This window comes from Erpetoichthys calabaricus, chromosome 1 (genome assembly GCF_900747795.2).
Source record: "Erpetoichthys calabaricus chromosome 1, fErpCal1.3, whole genome shotgun sequence".
NCBI lineage: Eukaryota > Metazoa > Chordata > Cladistia > Polypteriformes > Polypteridae > Erpetoichthys > Erpetoichthys calabaricus.
The window spans coordinates 351,672,338-351,690,035 of NC_041394.2; the positions used below are offsets into that span (position 1 = coordinate 351,672,338).

Sequence of the window (17,698 nt, forward strand, 5' to 3'; positions counted from 1 at the left end):
CCAAATGTGATCGGGGCACTGGATTGTACGCAGATCCGAATAATCAGACACAGTTTCTTCATCAAACATTTGACTTTTGTCAATATCTTGTTGGTCAGACAAATATATGTAATGACCATCCTTTACCTGAAATGAAGTGACCACTGCATCCTGCCACTGGTTCTGAGGAGGAGCTTCCCCCTGGAATGCCCTCAGAAACAGGGCGATGGGCATTTTGCTGGAGAGCCAACTCTTCTGCAGGGGTTAACCGCGTGGTCCTCCACCTGTTTTTTGCTTGTCTGCGTTCTTATTAGCTTTAAAAATTAGTGTTTTTTATATTATATATGATTCTTTATGTCAACAGTTCTTTAAATAGTTATATACCAATATTTACCAGTTTGAAGTATATTCTTGTACTTCACTTTAACCTGTTCCCATGTTCTCCTTGTGCTCACATTTGATCTGGAATTATGACATATTAAATAATAATTAATCTGACACATAGGAAATGAAACGCTGCATTCAGTAAGTACAATGCACACTACTTAGCGTTTAATTTGCCAGCCGTCTTTTCTGGTTTGGGCTGCTTTTTGCAGTGTTACCCCTTGTGCATATTAAATCTTGAAATTCTTCATGTCCTTCGAATAAAAGGTCTTGCGCCGCGTGTGTGAAAAAAAAATACGCCTGTTCTTTCGTCATTTTGTTACAGCCTATCAAAGACTTGCTGATCATGTTTTCTAGACTCAATATATATGGGCTTTTCACTCAGCACGGGCGCGCGTATTCATCTCGGATGTTTGGATCCAGCTAAACTAATCTACTACACGTTTGCGTTTGAAAAACCAACTTATCCCGGATGAGTTTCACTGACATTAACTCGTCCAAGGTGAGGCATCTGATCTCGGATGATTTAAGCGACGTACGGAAAATAACCCCCTGGATGAAGTCGTCTCACAGATTGACTCGTAGAAACTCAAAAACAAAGCAAGTATGAAGGGCAGGCAGGCAAGAGGCCTCTCTCACAAAACTAATGGTGTTCTTTTAAAGTTGTTTCAGGCCTAAACTTTTCATAGCTAAGAGCACCAAACTAATAATAAAGCACATTGATCCCTAATCAAAATTCTCCTCAACATGAGCAGCCCTGAACTAAATCTATTGGCTTAACTGAGTACAAGCCCTTCAGTCATCCAACATTTCCTCTAATCGTTTGATATGTAAAACTCATTTGATCGATTGTTGTTTAAATCTTTGAAGTAGAATTTTAACTTCACTTCATGTCTGCTTTTGTTGAGTTGTTTATATTTGCTGCTTTGATTTTATTGTACTGGTCAATTGTGTTACACCCGTATTGTACTCTTTAATAATGGCGCCTGCTGTCAGTGTTGCCATCTAAAGTAAGACGTGCTGGGTTTTCACATTTAAAATCTGCTTGATTTTCACACTATAAATTTACCTTAATATATCCCTGACTTTCTTTCCACTAAGTTGTCATAGAAATTCATTACACAGCTCTTAAGTTAAAATAATACATGAAGCAAATCCGGTGGCCTGCCATTCAGCAGATAGACTTTTAAATGTGACACATGTAAGCCGAGTAGTGAATACTGGTGGGCCACATCTGTGTGAGATGGTCCTCCTCAGGCTGGTTGGACCTTCACTTTGCACATACTAATAATTTGATCATGGATGGCTGGGACACTTGCCCGGTCGGGACTCTTGGGGGAGAAAGCTTGGTCAGGGCATTGCCTCCCCCCAGGAAGCTAGATAGTAGCCCCTGTGGGATGCGAGATGGAGTTGTCTGCAGCCCTGTTGGGACCCGGAAGTGCCACCAGGGGGCACTGCAGCTGTTCCTGAGCCTGTGTGGGTGGTTCTTATGCCACACCCAGAGGTGCTGCCGGAAGTGGGGCAACGAGCACCTGAAGCACTTCCGGGTGCCTTGTGTAAGGGGCCAGCAGACAGTGATCGGTGAGCCAGAGTCGGGTGGATGGTGGACGAAGCTTGGCAAGGAGGAGTGGAGGAGAAAAGTGAGAAAGAGAAGAAAAGAGGAATATTGTGCTTGGGACTGTGTCTTGCACTTGTGGGAATGGGGAAGGCGTTGCCCACGAGTGAAGAAAACAAATAAAATTTGTGTGCTTTCTAAGTGTGCCTCCTGCATGTTTCTGTGTCGGGTTGGGTGGCTGGCATGCCTCTAGTGGTTTTGTCACAACAATGGGGAGTTACTGTCAATATGCTGCAGTTTGATTTCTCGGAAGTGTCTGACTTGACAACATCTTTAACAGAGAGAGTGCTATAAAAAGAAACTGAAATATGTTTATACCTAATTGGTGCTGTTATGACGGAATTCCAATTTTGTTCTTTCAGCAGCAAAGAAGGAGCTGTTATTTACTGTGACGTCAAGATGGATGTGAAAGAGGAGACTTGTGAGGCTGACATAAATGCCGTGAAGATAATGGCTGTAAATATTAAGGATGAGGAGGACTGTGAAGGGGAGTCTGTCCACCCTAAGCAGGAGACTCTCTGCATTAAGGTTGAGGATTATGAACTGGTAACTGTGGACATTAAAGAAGAGGCTGAGGAGTCGTCGGTCACCATTGAAACATACAGACAAAAAAATATGGAGAGTACTGAGCTCAAGGTGACGTCTGAATCATTACAGTCTGACACAAAGAGGACCAAGGAAATTTCATCTGTTAGAACTCAAGAACAGCAGCCATCCCCTACATCTCAGTCTGGAGAAAGTAAGTGTGAAAGAAAAATACTTTTTTTTTTTTTTTTTAAGGATCGGAATTGTGGGCCTAGAAGGAGGGGGTGTTGTGTGATTTTATTTGAAACTTTATAGTGATGTATGATACTTTAATAGTGGGGACAGTTTTTCACTAAATTACTGACTTACCCAGCATATTATGAACTGTCTATCTGTGAATCTGTTCATCTGTCTGTCCGAATCTTTCCATAAAAGAAAGTCTCAAGTCTCGGTGTGTCCTTCTGTTTCTACATATTCTACAGCCCACCCTTGTGGTCTTCTCAGCTGTAGGAGGCACCTTATGACAAGTGTGGTGTACGTTTGAGTGGCTCTTGTCTCTACCTTTGGTGTTCGTGGTGATCCTGCAAGCCTTTCTCCCTTCTTCCATCATCATAACTCCGATAGTTCTGAGAGGTCCTTTGGACTCCTATCTATCTAATCTATCGATGCACCGTAGGGCTATTTTGCACCCTTCTCTTTTTCCACATAAAAATTCATAAATTTGTTTTTCAGAGCAGGAGTTGCGTTGTTGGCATTTATGTTAATCTGCTCTTGGACTTAATGACATTTTTTTCCAGAAGTTTTTTTTTTTTCCTTTGCCATTTTGTAGTGCTGAAGGTACAAAAGTTCCCTACCTGTTGTCTTGGTCATAAAACATTAAAAAAAGTTCAAAATTGCAGTTATCTAGGGGAACACATACAATTATTAACTGACACCTAATTATCTAAGAAGTCAACAACCTTTAAAATTGCCGATTGTGTTGTTCAAAAAAATGCCCTGCAAGGTCTTAGCCTTCTGAGTCACCCAAAGTGCACTTGTTTGGAGCTGCTTAAATGACATATTAAAATCTTGTGATCAACATCACCGATTGCTTTAATTTTTCCAGTTTGTGCAGAATATAGGTATGCTTCAATCTTCCAATCGGCATTGAATTTCATTTTAGATTTTTTAAGTTAATATTTTTTTCTAATGAGGTTACCAATGTACAGAACGTGAGTGTTTTGAAAACTGCATTTATGATTTTTATTTGTTTAATAACAAACAGGTGTGCTTAAGTCTGTTTTGATTTGACATATATATATTCCCTAAAAACATTTTTATCCGTGGGTTTTCTGTGTTTTATAAGAAATAAATTTGGGGAAATTTGTAACTTGAAAATGCGTTGTTAACCAGCACTTCTGGTAAGGTTCTGCAGAGGGTAGTGCTTTGGAAGACGGCTTTAGGGCTGCTATTGGCCGTTGGAGCGCCCCCTAGATGGAAGTCAATCAGGAAGTTTTTTAATCCAAGTTTTCTTCATCATAAAACTTAACTATATGTTTGATTAAATGGAAAATTAGTAATAAATTTAAGTATATGTGTTTAATTTTCTAAAGCTACATATTTGCATTAGGTCAGCTGCTTTGTAGCACAATTGGCAATCGCTATGAAAGGCGCTATACAGTAATCCCTCCTCCATCGCGGGGGTTGCGTTCCAGAGCCACCCGCGAAATAAGAAAATCCGCGAAGTAGAAACCATATGTTTATATGGTTATTTTTATATTGTCATGCTTGGGTCACAGATCTGCACAGAAACACAGGAGGTTGTAGAGAGACAGGAACGTTATTCAAACACTGCAAACAAACATTTGTCTCTTTTTCAAAAGTTTAAACTGTGCTCCATGACAAGACAGCGATGACAGTTCCATCTCACAATTAAAAGAATGCAAACATATCTTCCTCTTCAAGTCAGGAGCAGATGTCAGAGAGAGAGAGGAAAAAAAGCAAACAAATCAATAGGGCTGTTTGGCTTTTAAGTATGCGAAGCACCGCGGCACAAAGCTGTTGAAGGCGGCAGCTCACACCCCCTCCGTCAGGAGCAGACAGAGAGAGAGAGAGACAGAGTTTGTTTTTCAATCGAAAATCAATACGTGCCCTTCGTGCTTTTAAGTATGCGAAGCACCGTGCAGCATGTCGCTTCATGAAGCAGCTGCACAGAAGGTAGCAACGTGAAGATAATCTTTCAGCATTTTTAGACGAGCGTCCGTATCGTCTAGGTGTGTGAACAGCCCCCCTGCTCAATCCCCCTACGTCAGGATCAGAGAAAGTCAGCGCAAGAGAGAGAGAGAGAGAAGAGTAAGCAATCTAGCTTCTCAGCCATCTGCCAATAGCGTCCCTTGTATGAAATCAACTGGGCAAACCAACTGAGGAAGCATGTACCAGAAATTAAAAGACCCATTGTCCGCAGAAATCCGCGAACCAGCAAAAAATCCGCGATATATATTTAAATATGTTTACATATAAAATCCGCGATGGAGTGAAGCCACGAAAGGCGAAGCGCGATATAGCGAGGGATTACTGTATACAGCTTTTATAAACTGATTGTGGATTTCCAGTGCAGGAATTATTGGGTTAAAACATGTACAGTATATTATAATTTCAAGTGTTAGTAATGTAAAGATCTTTTTTTTTATTTTTTTTTCCAAAAGTGTGTTTAATCTTTCTATTACTTTTTAGAATACTGTGTATTCATTTATTTATTGGTAACTTACTGATACTGTCAGAAAACTGACATAACACATAATTTGCTCCCAAATCCACTTAATCCAATTCAGGGTCAAACAGCCAAATCCTGGACAAGTGCCATGAGCATGGGAAAGGTGCTGTATTAATAAAATGTATTACTTATTATTATTAAGGTGGCAGTCTAACGTGGAACCACTCATTCATATACTGGGGCCAATTATGAGTCATAAATCAACTTAACCTGCCTGTATTTTTGTAACAGGAGGACAAATTCTCCACACAGGGAGAACATGAGGAGTTCATATGTACAACAGTTAGGTGTGGTAGTAAAACTTGGGTTGCCGGATCTGTAAAGCAGTGAGACCACCCAGCAGGTACCATGCTACCCAACTGATCAGCAAAAGAAATCCATCTTTTCATCCATGTATTCACTTTTAAAAGACCTCTTACTCCAGTTCAAGAGCAAAGGTGCAGGAGCCTACCGTTGCAGCAGGGCAGCAACCAAACCCAAATGAGATGCCTGTCAATACCAGGATGTATTCTCACGCATGCGCACACACACACACACACACACACACACACACACACACACACACACACATTGGACAAAATCAGAGTTTCTGATTGATGTAATCTACACAGCTGTGTCACATGATGACACGTCATTTTGTAACCCGCTTAATCCAGACCAGGGTCTCGTATAGAGCTGGAGCCTATCCCAGTTAGCATAGGACACAAATGCAGGAACAAGCCCTGGACAGCGCGCCCGTCCATCACAGGGCAATCACAAACACACACACACACACACACACACACACACACACAAGGCCCAGTTTAGCATCACCAATTCACCTAACTTGCATGTCTTTGCACAGTGGGATGACAACTTTATTTCTTTTGCACACCTAATACAGTAGTACTAGCGTGTTGTACCGTGTTGGCCATTATGGACGTAATGAGAAGTCAAGCAAAATAACCCCTTTTATTGGCTAACTAAAAAGATAACAATATGCAAGCTTTCAAGGCAACTCAGGCCCCTTCTTCAGGCATCAATTCTTCTGTATGACATCTTGCCTGAAGAAGGGGCCGAGTTGCCTCGAAAGCTTGCATATTGTTATCTTTTTAGCTAGCCAAATAAAGGGGTAATTTTGCTTGACTTCTCACTACACACCTAATACTGCAAGTTAAAATAAAGCCATTTATTAGTCTTCAGTTTATTCTTCACATTAACATTCTAAGAATTAAAATCATCTGGTTATAATCGCCATACCGTCTCTACTAAAGGCATTTGTTTCATGTTTATAAAGGTTTTGGCTTTGAGAAATTCTCTCCATGATGACTGCCATATTAGAAGGCCTCAATATCAGGCCTTTGTTTGCTGTCCGTCCATCCATCCATCGATGTGGGCTCTGCATCATTCTGTCGTGGTGAAAAAGGAGCTGAGCCATAAGACAAAACTCTCAATTCCTACCCTCACCTATGGTCCTGAGCAATGTTCCCTCTAAGCTGAGCGCGTCAGCGATCGCTCACACGAATTCAGAGCGTCGCTCATACTTCCCGCACGATCGCTCACTCCGACCGTTGGAGTTGGTGCTCATAAATTTTTGGCTTAAACAAAATGTCGCTCATAAACAATGTTTTTTGCTCACTATATGCTACTCCTTAGAGGGAACATTGATCCTGAGCTGTGGGTAGTGACCAAAAGAAGGAGATCGCGAATACAAGCGGCTGCAATGAGTTTCCTCCGCAGGGTGTCTGGGCTTTCCCTTAAAGATAGGGTGAGAAGCTCAGTCATCCGGGAGGGGCTCAGAGTAGAGCCGCTGCTCCTCCGCATCGAGAGGAGTCAGATGAGGTGGCTCGGGCATCTGATCAGGATGCCTCCCTGGTGAGGTGTTCCGGGCACGTCTAACCAGGAGGAGGCCTCGAGGAAGACCCAGGACACGCTGGAGGGACTATGTCTTCCGGCTGGCCTGGGAACGCCTCGGGATTCCCCCGGCAGAGCTAGAAGAAGTGGCCGGAGAGAGGAAAGTCTGGGCATCTCTGCTCAAGCTGCTGCCCCCGCGACCCAATCTCAGATAAGCAGAAGAGGATGGATGGATGGTCTTGCTAAGATGCAATTGTCATTATAAACAAAAAATAGTATTATTTTTAAGTAATGCTATATGTTGTTTATATAGTAAAATATACTTTTATTTTTAACAATTAAAATAAACATTAATGTAAATCATCATTTTCATATTTCTGTTTATAGAGTATGTTTACTGTGCAGCCTTGACTTTGAGTCTAAATGATTGTGTCGCACATGGAGATCTGTTTGCTGTATTTCAAAAGGTTTATGATGTCATATTGTATTTAAATTCTCTAACATGAACAGCAGTGAAATAAGAATGCATAGTAATGTAAATTCTAACCCAAGGTTAAAGTACAAAACTCAAATAAGCAACACATTAAAATGCTTACCTAAATGCTGTCAATAAGGAAAGTAAAATCAATAAATAGTAATAATATGTAGCTAAGCATAATTATGATATTACAGCAATAACAGAAACCAGATGGGGATGAGCAGAACATGGAGGGGCAGACATTTTAACAGGAAGGACTTAGGGGGGTGGTTGTTGCTGCTTTTGTCAAACAGAATTTAAACTCAAGGCCTCTTCATTTGGACAATGAGCCCACCTTAGTTAGGTCATCTGGATTTCTCTGGAAAACATTCAGGATGAGGCCTTATTTTAGGAGTGTGTGATAGACCCCATAATGCAGACAGTAATTTAATATACTAATATTAAAATAGCAAGTTTACAGGAGGATTTTCCAGTCACGAAATTCTTTATGTATCCAAATTTTAACTGGGCTAACGTTGCAAATTGCAGAGCGCAGGACGGGAGTGTGTTGTTTTTTTTTTTTTTGACGTAATCAGTGACAGTTTAATAACCCATCAGTGAGGGGGGAGCCTGGCTGCAGTTTGTATTTTGTAATAATCAGGATAGAATTGAGGGTGTACATGTGATTGGTCCACTGGGGTCAAGTGACCAGCATATCATACAGTTCTCAGTGTTTTAGAAGAGCGAGAAGAAACAGATGTGGAAGAGTATAAAAAGAATAAGCTTTTAGGTGTGAAGACGGAAAGCAAAGAGCAGTGGAGCCGCTTTAATAACATTTTTCATAGGATGCAGGACAAGTTCATCCCAAAATCTGATCCTGTTCAGGGCTGTGGAAGATGGTCTGGGAGTGTCAGCACTTCATGTGTAAATCGCATCAAAAGACGCGTCTCAATTTAAATTCAAGACAAATTCAGCATTTTATTTAATGCATTGTGAATAATTATTAGTGTATTTAGTGTAATTATTTTAGTCCTGCTTATTCCCTCCCACTCAGCACCAAAAGCATCAGAACCAGTCCATTCAGCAGTCACAGACAGGGCAGCCAGGCTACACCTGCAGTCAGATGTGCTGTTCCAGTTTGAAGGGACGTTTAAAATGACCGGCATGTCATAGCAGCGTGGTACAAAAAGCCAGAGAGACATATGGGGGACATGATAACGTGACCGAGACAAACCTGCAAATCAAATCACTGCAAACGTTCAGGAATAAATGGTCAAAGTGGCCCACTAACAGCCCATCAGAATGCTGGACCACAACAGTAGTGTTTGGTCAGTGGTCTGTGATATTCTACTTGCGTTTCTGTCTTCTGATTATTGATTTTTCTAAATAAATATCACATTGACTGGGAAGGTGAGTTTCTTTTAAGTACAGTAACATGTAAAAGTACTCGGTTGGTAGTGAGACCCTCATCACGCCTGCTTCCACTCTCACAGGGGGACTTGCTTCTTGCAGTCCAACGTCAGCTGGGCAACCCTGGGCAGTTCTGTCATTTAATCTACTGTCACTATGCCTTAAAATACAATGAAAAAGATTAAAATTTATGATCTACTGCTAAATAAGCATGCACCAACAATACAGGACTGAGTACAACCACACAACAGACCTAAATGACTAATGTGAGCAATAATAAAAAAAACAAACAAACTTTAAATTAACAAACATAATATAGAGTACTGTACAGGCAAACAGAATACATCATATAGAAATACTAATAGTAGGATGAAAAAATCAATCAAAATACATATTGCCAGTTATCAGAGTGCTTTAATCTAATGCTATACTGGGTGAATTCATCTTTAAGCACCAGTCCATTGATTATGTGAGACGTCTTTGTCCTGTATAAAGGCATTGGGAGCTGCAGCCTACTGTGGGAACAATGGGCTTAAAATAAATGTATAGGAATGTTAGGAGGGGGGCCGACAACAAACCTATACAGCTAAACATTTGATTAAATGTCACAATTTTAGGATAAAAAAATGTACTTTTTTTGGCATGTAACAAAAGTGCCTGACTCGTTAAAAAAGTTCCCTAAAAGTTACAAATATGCCCTATGCCGAGTTACTAAAGTTACAAATGTGCCCTACAGGTTACAAATGTGCACATTTTTAGGTTACAAAAAGGCCCTAATATCTATATCTATATTTGTCCACCATCACTTTATCATTCAGTTGTTTCAAATTAAAATTATTTCTTCACTGTTATGGTATATATTAATTTGCCACATTCAATTGTGCTCTAAAGTGAAGTGTTTTTATATGTTTTAAAAAATACTTAGCCTGATCCCAAATTTTATGACTAGGTGAAGGATATTTGTATCCCAATGTGAAATCAAACTTAAATACCTAACTCCTCCTTTAAAAATGTGACTTGTCAGTTGATTCTGTCACATGTTTATTTTTTGTTTACGGTTTCAATTTCTTAGCTCTGGTGATTTTGCTCATGTGTTGAGTAGCTGTAATACAGAAGGTAACATTTAACAAGTTGATTGTCTTTGTACACGTAACTTATGGCAATTCCTTATGGTTTTAAAAAGTTGTCTATACTTTTGACCAGCATTTACAGTATTCAATGTTGTGACTTAGTCCTATTACTGACATTATGGTTTGAAAAAGTAATATTTTATTTTACTTTTCAGGAAACAAACCTCACTGCTGTGCTGAGTGTGGCAAACAGTTCTGGTACAGGAGTGCTCTTCAGCGCCACAAAAGTGTTCACACTGGGGAGAAACCGTATGGCTGTAATGAATGTGGCAAACAGTTCTCACAAACTAGCCATCTCCAGACCCACAAAAGAACTCACACAGGAGAAAAGCCACACTGCTGTTATGAATGTGGCAAACAATTCTCTGACCGGCGTAGTCTTCAGAGACACGTTAGAATTCACACTGGGGAGAAGCCGTATTACTGTACCGAATGTGGCAAACAATTCTCGAATGGAAGCAATCTTCAGAGCCATGTTAGAATTCACACTGGAAAGAAACCATATTGTTGTTCTGAATGTGGTAAACACTTTTTTCGCAAGAGTCATCTTCAGAGCCACGAAAGAATTCACACTGGGGAAAAGCCTTATTGCTGTAATGATTGTGGCAAACGATTCTCGGATGGAAGGAATCTTCAGAGCCATGTTAGAATTCACACCGGAAAGAAACCATATTGCTGTTCTGAATGTGGTAAACACTTTTTTTTCAAGAGCCACCTTCAGAGCCACGAAAGAATTCACACTGGGGAAAAGCCTTATTGCTGTAATGATTGTGGCAAACAATTCTCGGATGGAAGGAATCTTCGGAGCCATGTTAGAATTCACACTGGAAAGAAACCATATTGCTGTTCTGAATGTGGTAAACACTTTTTTCGCAAAAGTCATCTTCAGAGCCACGAAAAAATTCACACTGGGGAAAAGCCTTATTGCTGTAATGATTGTGGCAAACAATTCTCACAAACAAGCCATATCCAGAGCCACAAAAAAATTCACACAGGAGAAAAGCCACACTGCTGTTCCGAGTGTGGCAAACAGTTCTGGTACAGGAGTGCACTTCAGCGCCACAAAAGTATTCACACTGGGGAGAAACCGTATTGCTGTAATGAATGTGGCAAACAGTTCTCACAAACTAGCCATCTCCAGAGCCACAAAAGAACTCACAGAGGAGAAAAGCCACACTGCTGTTATGAATGTGGCAAACAATTCTCTGAACGGAGTAGTCTTCAGAGACATGTTAGAATTCACACTGGGGAGAAGCCGTATTACTGTACCGAATGTGGCAAACAATTCTCGAATGGAAGCAATCTTCAGAGCCATGTTAGAATTCACACTGGAAAGAAACCATATTGTTGTTCTGAATGTGGTAAACACTTTTTTCGCAAGAGTCATCTTCAGAGCCACGAAAGAATTCATACTGGGGAAAAGCCTTATTGCTGTAATGATTGTGGCAAACAATTCTCGGATGGAAGGAATCTTCGGAGCCATGTTAGAATTCACACTGGAAAGAAACCATATTGCTGTTCTGAATGTGGTAAACAATTTTTTCGCAAGAGTTATCTTCAGAGCCACGAAAGAATTCACACTGGAGAAAAGCCTTATTGCTGTAATGATTGTGGCAAACAATTCTCGGATGGAAGGAATCTTCAGAGCCATGTTAGAATTCACACTGGAAAGAAACCATATTGCTGTTCTGAATGTGGTAAACAATTTTTTCGCAAGAGTTATCTTCAGAGCCATGAAAGAATTCACACTGGGTAAAAGCCTTATTGCTGTAATGATTGTGGCAAACAATTCTCACAAACAAGCCATATCCAGAGCCACACAAAAATTCACACAGAAGAAAAGCCACACTGCTGTTCCGAGTGTGGCAAACAGTTCTGTTGCAGGAGTGCACTTTAGCGCCACAAAAGTATTCACACTAGGGTGAAGCCGTATTGCTGCTTGGACTGTGACAAACAATTTTCTGCCGGGAGTGCTCTGCAGAAACACCATAGCATTCACACTGGAGAGAAGCCGTATTGCTGTAATGAATGTGGCAAACAGTTCTCACAAACTAGCCCTCTCCAGAGCCACAAAAGAACTCACACAGGAGAAAAGCCACACTGCTGTTCTGAATGTGGCAAACAATTCTCTGAATGGAGTGGTCTTCAGAGACGCATTAGAATTCACACTGGGGAGAAGCCGTATTACTGTACCGAATGTGGCAAGCAATTCTCAGATAGAAGCAATCTTCAGAGCCATGTTAGAATTCACACTGGAAAGAAACTATATTGCTGTTCTGAATGTGGTAAACACTTTTTTTCTCAAGAGTCATCTTCAGAGACACAAAAAATTTACACAGGAGAAAAGCCACACTGCTGTTTTGAATGTGGCAAACAGTTCTCTGAAAGGAATGGTCTTCAGAGACACACTAGAATTCACACTGGAGAATGCAGAAATATATTGAAAACAGAGATGATGGGAATGAAATGGCTTGAGGTAACTCTTGAGGAAATAGAAAGCACATTTAGATCTGCTGCCAACTGGAAGATACCCGGCCATACCAAACTTCTGGCTCAAACAACTAATGGCACTCCTCTAGGATATGACCAATGTAAAAACTCGTTAAGGCAGCACCTGCAGATGACACCACAGTGGCTCACTACAGGAACATCACACCCAAATTCCAAAATCCAACCAAATCAATAAACCAAACAGCTACCATCCCAGTAACCTGCCTCTTCACAGCAATAGATGCAAATGGAATCTACAACCACCTGAAATAAAATCACATAATGGCAACAGAACAAAAAAGGAAGCAAAAGATCATCATGTGAAATGAAATATCAGCTCTTATTAAACAAGGTGGTAATGGAGTTTTGCAAAAAAAAGGGCCAGAAGTTCTGTGTTTCTGGGTTAACCTGTAACTCTTTGACAGTGCGCCACTCTCATGGATTCTGAAATATCTGGAAATGTACAAAATCCAACCCACCCTCATAAAGTTCATGTGCATCACCATGTGTCACTGGCACACAACACTGCAGTTTCTGCACAACAATGGACAGATCACAATCCCAAATATCCAAGTCAAATGGGGAATATTCCAGGGAGACTTACTTTCACTACTCCTGTTCTGCAGAGCACTAAATCTACTAAGCTCCCTTCTCCTCGATAACCTCAACCACAGGTTCAGCATCACCACCCGGAATTTGTCAAACCTCCAGATTATCACACACCTCTTGTTTGTTGATGATTTGAAGCTATAGAGGCTCAATAACTGGCAACTAGAGGAACAGCTGCACTAACTCCCAAGACCTCAAGATGACATTTGGGCTGGACAGCCTCCATCAATGGAAAAATATATAGACATTGTGAAAACATCAGACATGGTGATGAGTGTATCATCAGCAGTCTCAACTCAGGAGAAATCTACAAATATTTAGGAGTTCATGAAAGTGCAAAACTTAACCGCAAGGAATTGCAGCAGAGAAAAGGAAAATAATATATTTGTCAAACAAAGGTGATACTCTGAACTTCCATAACAACATGCAATAAAATCTGGCCGACAAACCAGCTAGCAATTCCCATTCTGTCTTATAGCTTTGGTTTCATTGACTGGCCACAGAACAACTTTCATATACTGGACATGAAAACATGAAAACTACTCCATGCACATCAGTCAATATTTGAGGATCAGTACATCCCTCGATTATACATTGAGCCATGATCCTTATTAAAATAGATTACTTATACAGGGCTACAGTCATCGGACATCAGACATGCATCATCTACTTACCAGACTACTACATACAGATGGTACTTCAGTATGAAGTAAACAAGCCTAAAACAAAATCAATTATAAAGCTCGGCCAAACATTCAGAAGAAACAAAGGCATGGCGGAGATGCTTCCACTTTGTGCGTAGATAGTACTGGTGAAGCAGGCTAGACCACCAAAACAAGAATACAAAAGGATTGACCAACAGAAGAGGAAGAGCAATTGGAAAGACCACAGATATAGTGGAAAATATGAAGACCTCCTGCTCCAGCCCCATGTAGACCAACGACTCACCCATGGATGGCTTTGAAGAAGTGAGTTAAAATCAAAGAACGAGTAGTTAATAATGGCTACACAGGACAGTGGCCTGCACACAGGGTGGTTCAAGGCAACAATAGAAACAAAATGGAAAAACAGAGAAGTGCAGATTCTGCTAAACAGAGATGGAGACGGTCACTCATCTGGTTACCAGTTGTGAGGTACTGATGGCAGAAGGCTTTTACACACAGACACACAAAGTTGCTAGACTATAGTACTGGAACATATGCAAGAAATACAATTTGCCAGTAGCACAGATGCACTGTGACCACACTCCAGACTGAATAGCAGAAAACGAGGAGGTGTTTGTCACTTGGGACATTCCAATAGCAACGGACAGAAAGAGAGATGCCAGGAAAACAGATATAGTAGTCAAAGAGAAACCATCAGATAAAGCATGGTTCATTAATGTCTCTGTCCCAAGTGATTACTCTGCACTCAAAATGGAGAAATGGATATCAAGAAATGCAATCTGAGAAAAGCCAGATGTGGAATACAACCACCTAGATTGTGCTTGTGGTGCTGAGATCATCAGGCTGTATCAAAAAAAACAAAACAATCCAAGCCATCTCAACATCCTACCAATCACCGTCACTCCATACAAATGACAAAAGGAAACACTATTGGGGACCATAAAAATACTATGCTGAGCCCAGGCAGGGAATGTAAGAGAATCACCACAGTAGCGTAGCAGTGCAGAAGTCACTCTGTAAGAAAACAAAGACTTCATGAGTCAAGGGTCAAAAAACAAGACCAAAACCACAAAGAGAAGATGCAGAACTCAATTATATAAGGACAACCCAGAAAGGTTCTACTGAATGTTACATGGAGTCAACCTAAAAATAACCACCGGACAATAAAGAAACTGACATATTTTAGTGATATAAATATATATAGGAGGATGGTCAAGAACATGATAAAGAAGCAGACTGGTTAATTAAATTACAGAGAGCCAAAGAGAGCACAGAAATGAAAGGGATGGAACAGACTCAAGTAGCAAGTGAAGAAACTGCAACCAGGCTGCTAACTTGAAGACACCCGGTCCAGGCGGCATACCCAACTTCTATCTCAAAACAAACTCGTAGAACTGCACCAGAATATGACTTGAGTGTAAAAACATGTTCATGAAGTCTCCACGATGGTTTGTCACTTTAATAATATTCCTCCTTCTAACATCAGCATGAACTGAAGCACCAAAGACCCACGGTTCCATAATTTTCTTCTCACCTTGCAGCTTCACCATGACAAAGGCTGGATCACAATTACAAGATAAAAATAACAGGCAAGAAATAGTCCAAGGAGACTCGTTATCGCCACTCTTTTTCCGTGTAGCATTCAACCCACAAAGCATTATACTCAGCAGCCCTCGGTCCTGGGTTGAACATTGACACTTGAAATCAACTGAATACTCAAATTTTCACTCACTTTTTCTTTATGGTTGACGTAAAGCTTCACAGAGCATATGAAACTCTACAGATCTAAATCTTAAGGCAGTACGGCAAACTGCTGGCATAAAGAATGTGGAGAACAAAGAAAACTCGAGGAGTTCTGTAACGGCGCACAACAACCCTGAAGCCGTAAATCAACTGCCAATCCTTTTTGCTTTACGTTCGGCTTTGGAATCGTAGACTGGCCACAAAGTGGACACCAAAACAAGAAAACTGCAGCATGCACATGTAGGCCTTTTTAACACAATATTAATGTATGCATTTATTAATTTAGGTATTTATGATTGTTTTTCACCCTACTGTTTAATCTTCAACTGCAAGACCTCTTACTCAATGATAGATTAAGGGCTCTGCCTCCTTATTCCATCTTAAATTTATAAATAATATTTAAAGATTTGTTTTTGCTGTAAGTCAAAAATTAATTCTAAATTAATGTAGTTTTTGGATTCGTTTTGGCCTACAATTGTTTGTAAAGCTTTAGGAAATACACACTTAGAAAGTAATAGCCTTTTATATGTAATTCACGAGTTACGTATGTCTCTTAGTGTGTGTTACGTGAACGATATTGCATATGCAACCACAGAGGCTTAAGAGTCATTTGTTACCATCCGTTTCAGGTGAGAGCCTCAGGGGCTGGGCAGCTTAACTTAGCGTGTGTTACGTTTAATTCAAAGACTAAATGCTCGCCACTTATGAGTTTTCAGTCTGTGAACCTCAGAGGCTGAATTTCCGGTGTGTGACCGTAGAAATAAAGGGTTATACCTTTTTCAGTGTTAATATAGTCTTGATAGCAGAGTCAAAGATCAGGAGTAGTTTACAATAACTAACTATTAACTAGCAGACTAAATTATATTAGGTAACAGAAATAATATGATTCTAAAAATGTATATGGTGAATAATAACTAAAAACAAAGACATGTTTAGGGAGATGCCCAAGAATCTTCCAAATTGCTCTTGGGTTCCAGTCTGTTTAAACTCCGTTGCCCAGCTGGACCAGTTCTGGTACACCCAACTGGAAATGAAGGCTGCGATACAACTCCATAAACCTGTGCAGATCAATAGTTAGCAGATGGAACAGGGCGAGATTCCTCAAATGCCAGAAACGTGAAAGCTGATATAAAAGACTCGACCAAAATGTCAGGAAACACCAAACCAGGTGTGTTGTGTAACTAAACTGCACTTGGGCTTATCTTCTTAGAAAGAGCTGGCCTTGTTTAAACCTTCTTAGTGTTTACCCTGGCAAAAACGAACCAAAAACTTTTTTTCGACAAGAAAAAATTCTGTTAACATTTAACTGAAACATGTAAGCTCCAAAACATCAACATAAATACAGTAGGAAAGGTCTGCCAAGTGTCCACTGTCCTGATGCAGATTTAGTGGATGTTCTTCATGGGACACATTTTGAGACTGTCACCAACGTACATCCCAATACTGCAAACGGAACAGTAGAAGTGTGTTTGTTTGAACACTTTTTAGAAATATTTTTCAGTTTCTTCTACAAGACAGGGTGGAATGTCAGTGCCTGAACTACCATTGTGTTATTGCAGGCCACCAAAGCACAAGGCTTAGTGACATCCGCATTACCCCTGATATGAACATGGACAGTTGCTGCAGTCAGAATGGTGCTTAGGAGGGAGACATCTTGCTTGTCCTTCCATTTTATCACAATTATTTTGCTTTTATTTTTTATTTTTTTTGGTCACACAGCTACTATCTCACCATGCTGAAGCTTCATGCAACCTAATTCATAAGGCATATCATGACAGTTTGGACCTACAGTGCTGTGTCATGTATCACTTTCAAAATCCTTGTCAACGTCTGATGACCAATTCACATCGTCATCACTATTGTGTGATTCAAGCAATGGTTCAGCTTCAGTTTGTTCTAAAAATGTCTATCGCATTTTGTTTGCCTTTTTTGGCTCCACCCCACTTATGAAAATTGATGAGTTACCATAAAGTGGCAGAAACCATAGAAATATACAGTGGAACCTCGGTTCACGAACGTCTCGGTATACGTACAACTCTGTTTACGACCAAAAAGTTTGCCAAACTTTTGCCTCGGTTCACGACCAAACACTCGGTATACGAACAA

The 17,698-nt window shown here is 40.4% G+C and overlaps 1 long non-coding RNA gene and 1 pseudogene across 1 annotated transcript in view; one reads left to right on the plus strand and one right to left on the minus strand.

Moving 5' to 3' along the window:
* Positions 1–16,014, plus strand: part of LOC114668746 (zinc finger protein 208-like) — a 690,636-nt pseudogene extending 674,622 nt beyond the window's left edge.
* LOC127527891 (uncharacterized) overlaps positions 1–17,698 on the minus strand; it is a 406,786-nt gene that overhangs the window by 96,983 nt on the left and 292,105 nt on the right. The gene's annotated exons all lie outside the window — the stretch shown is intronic.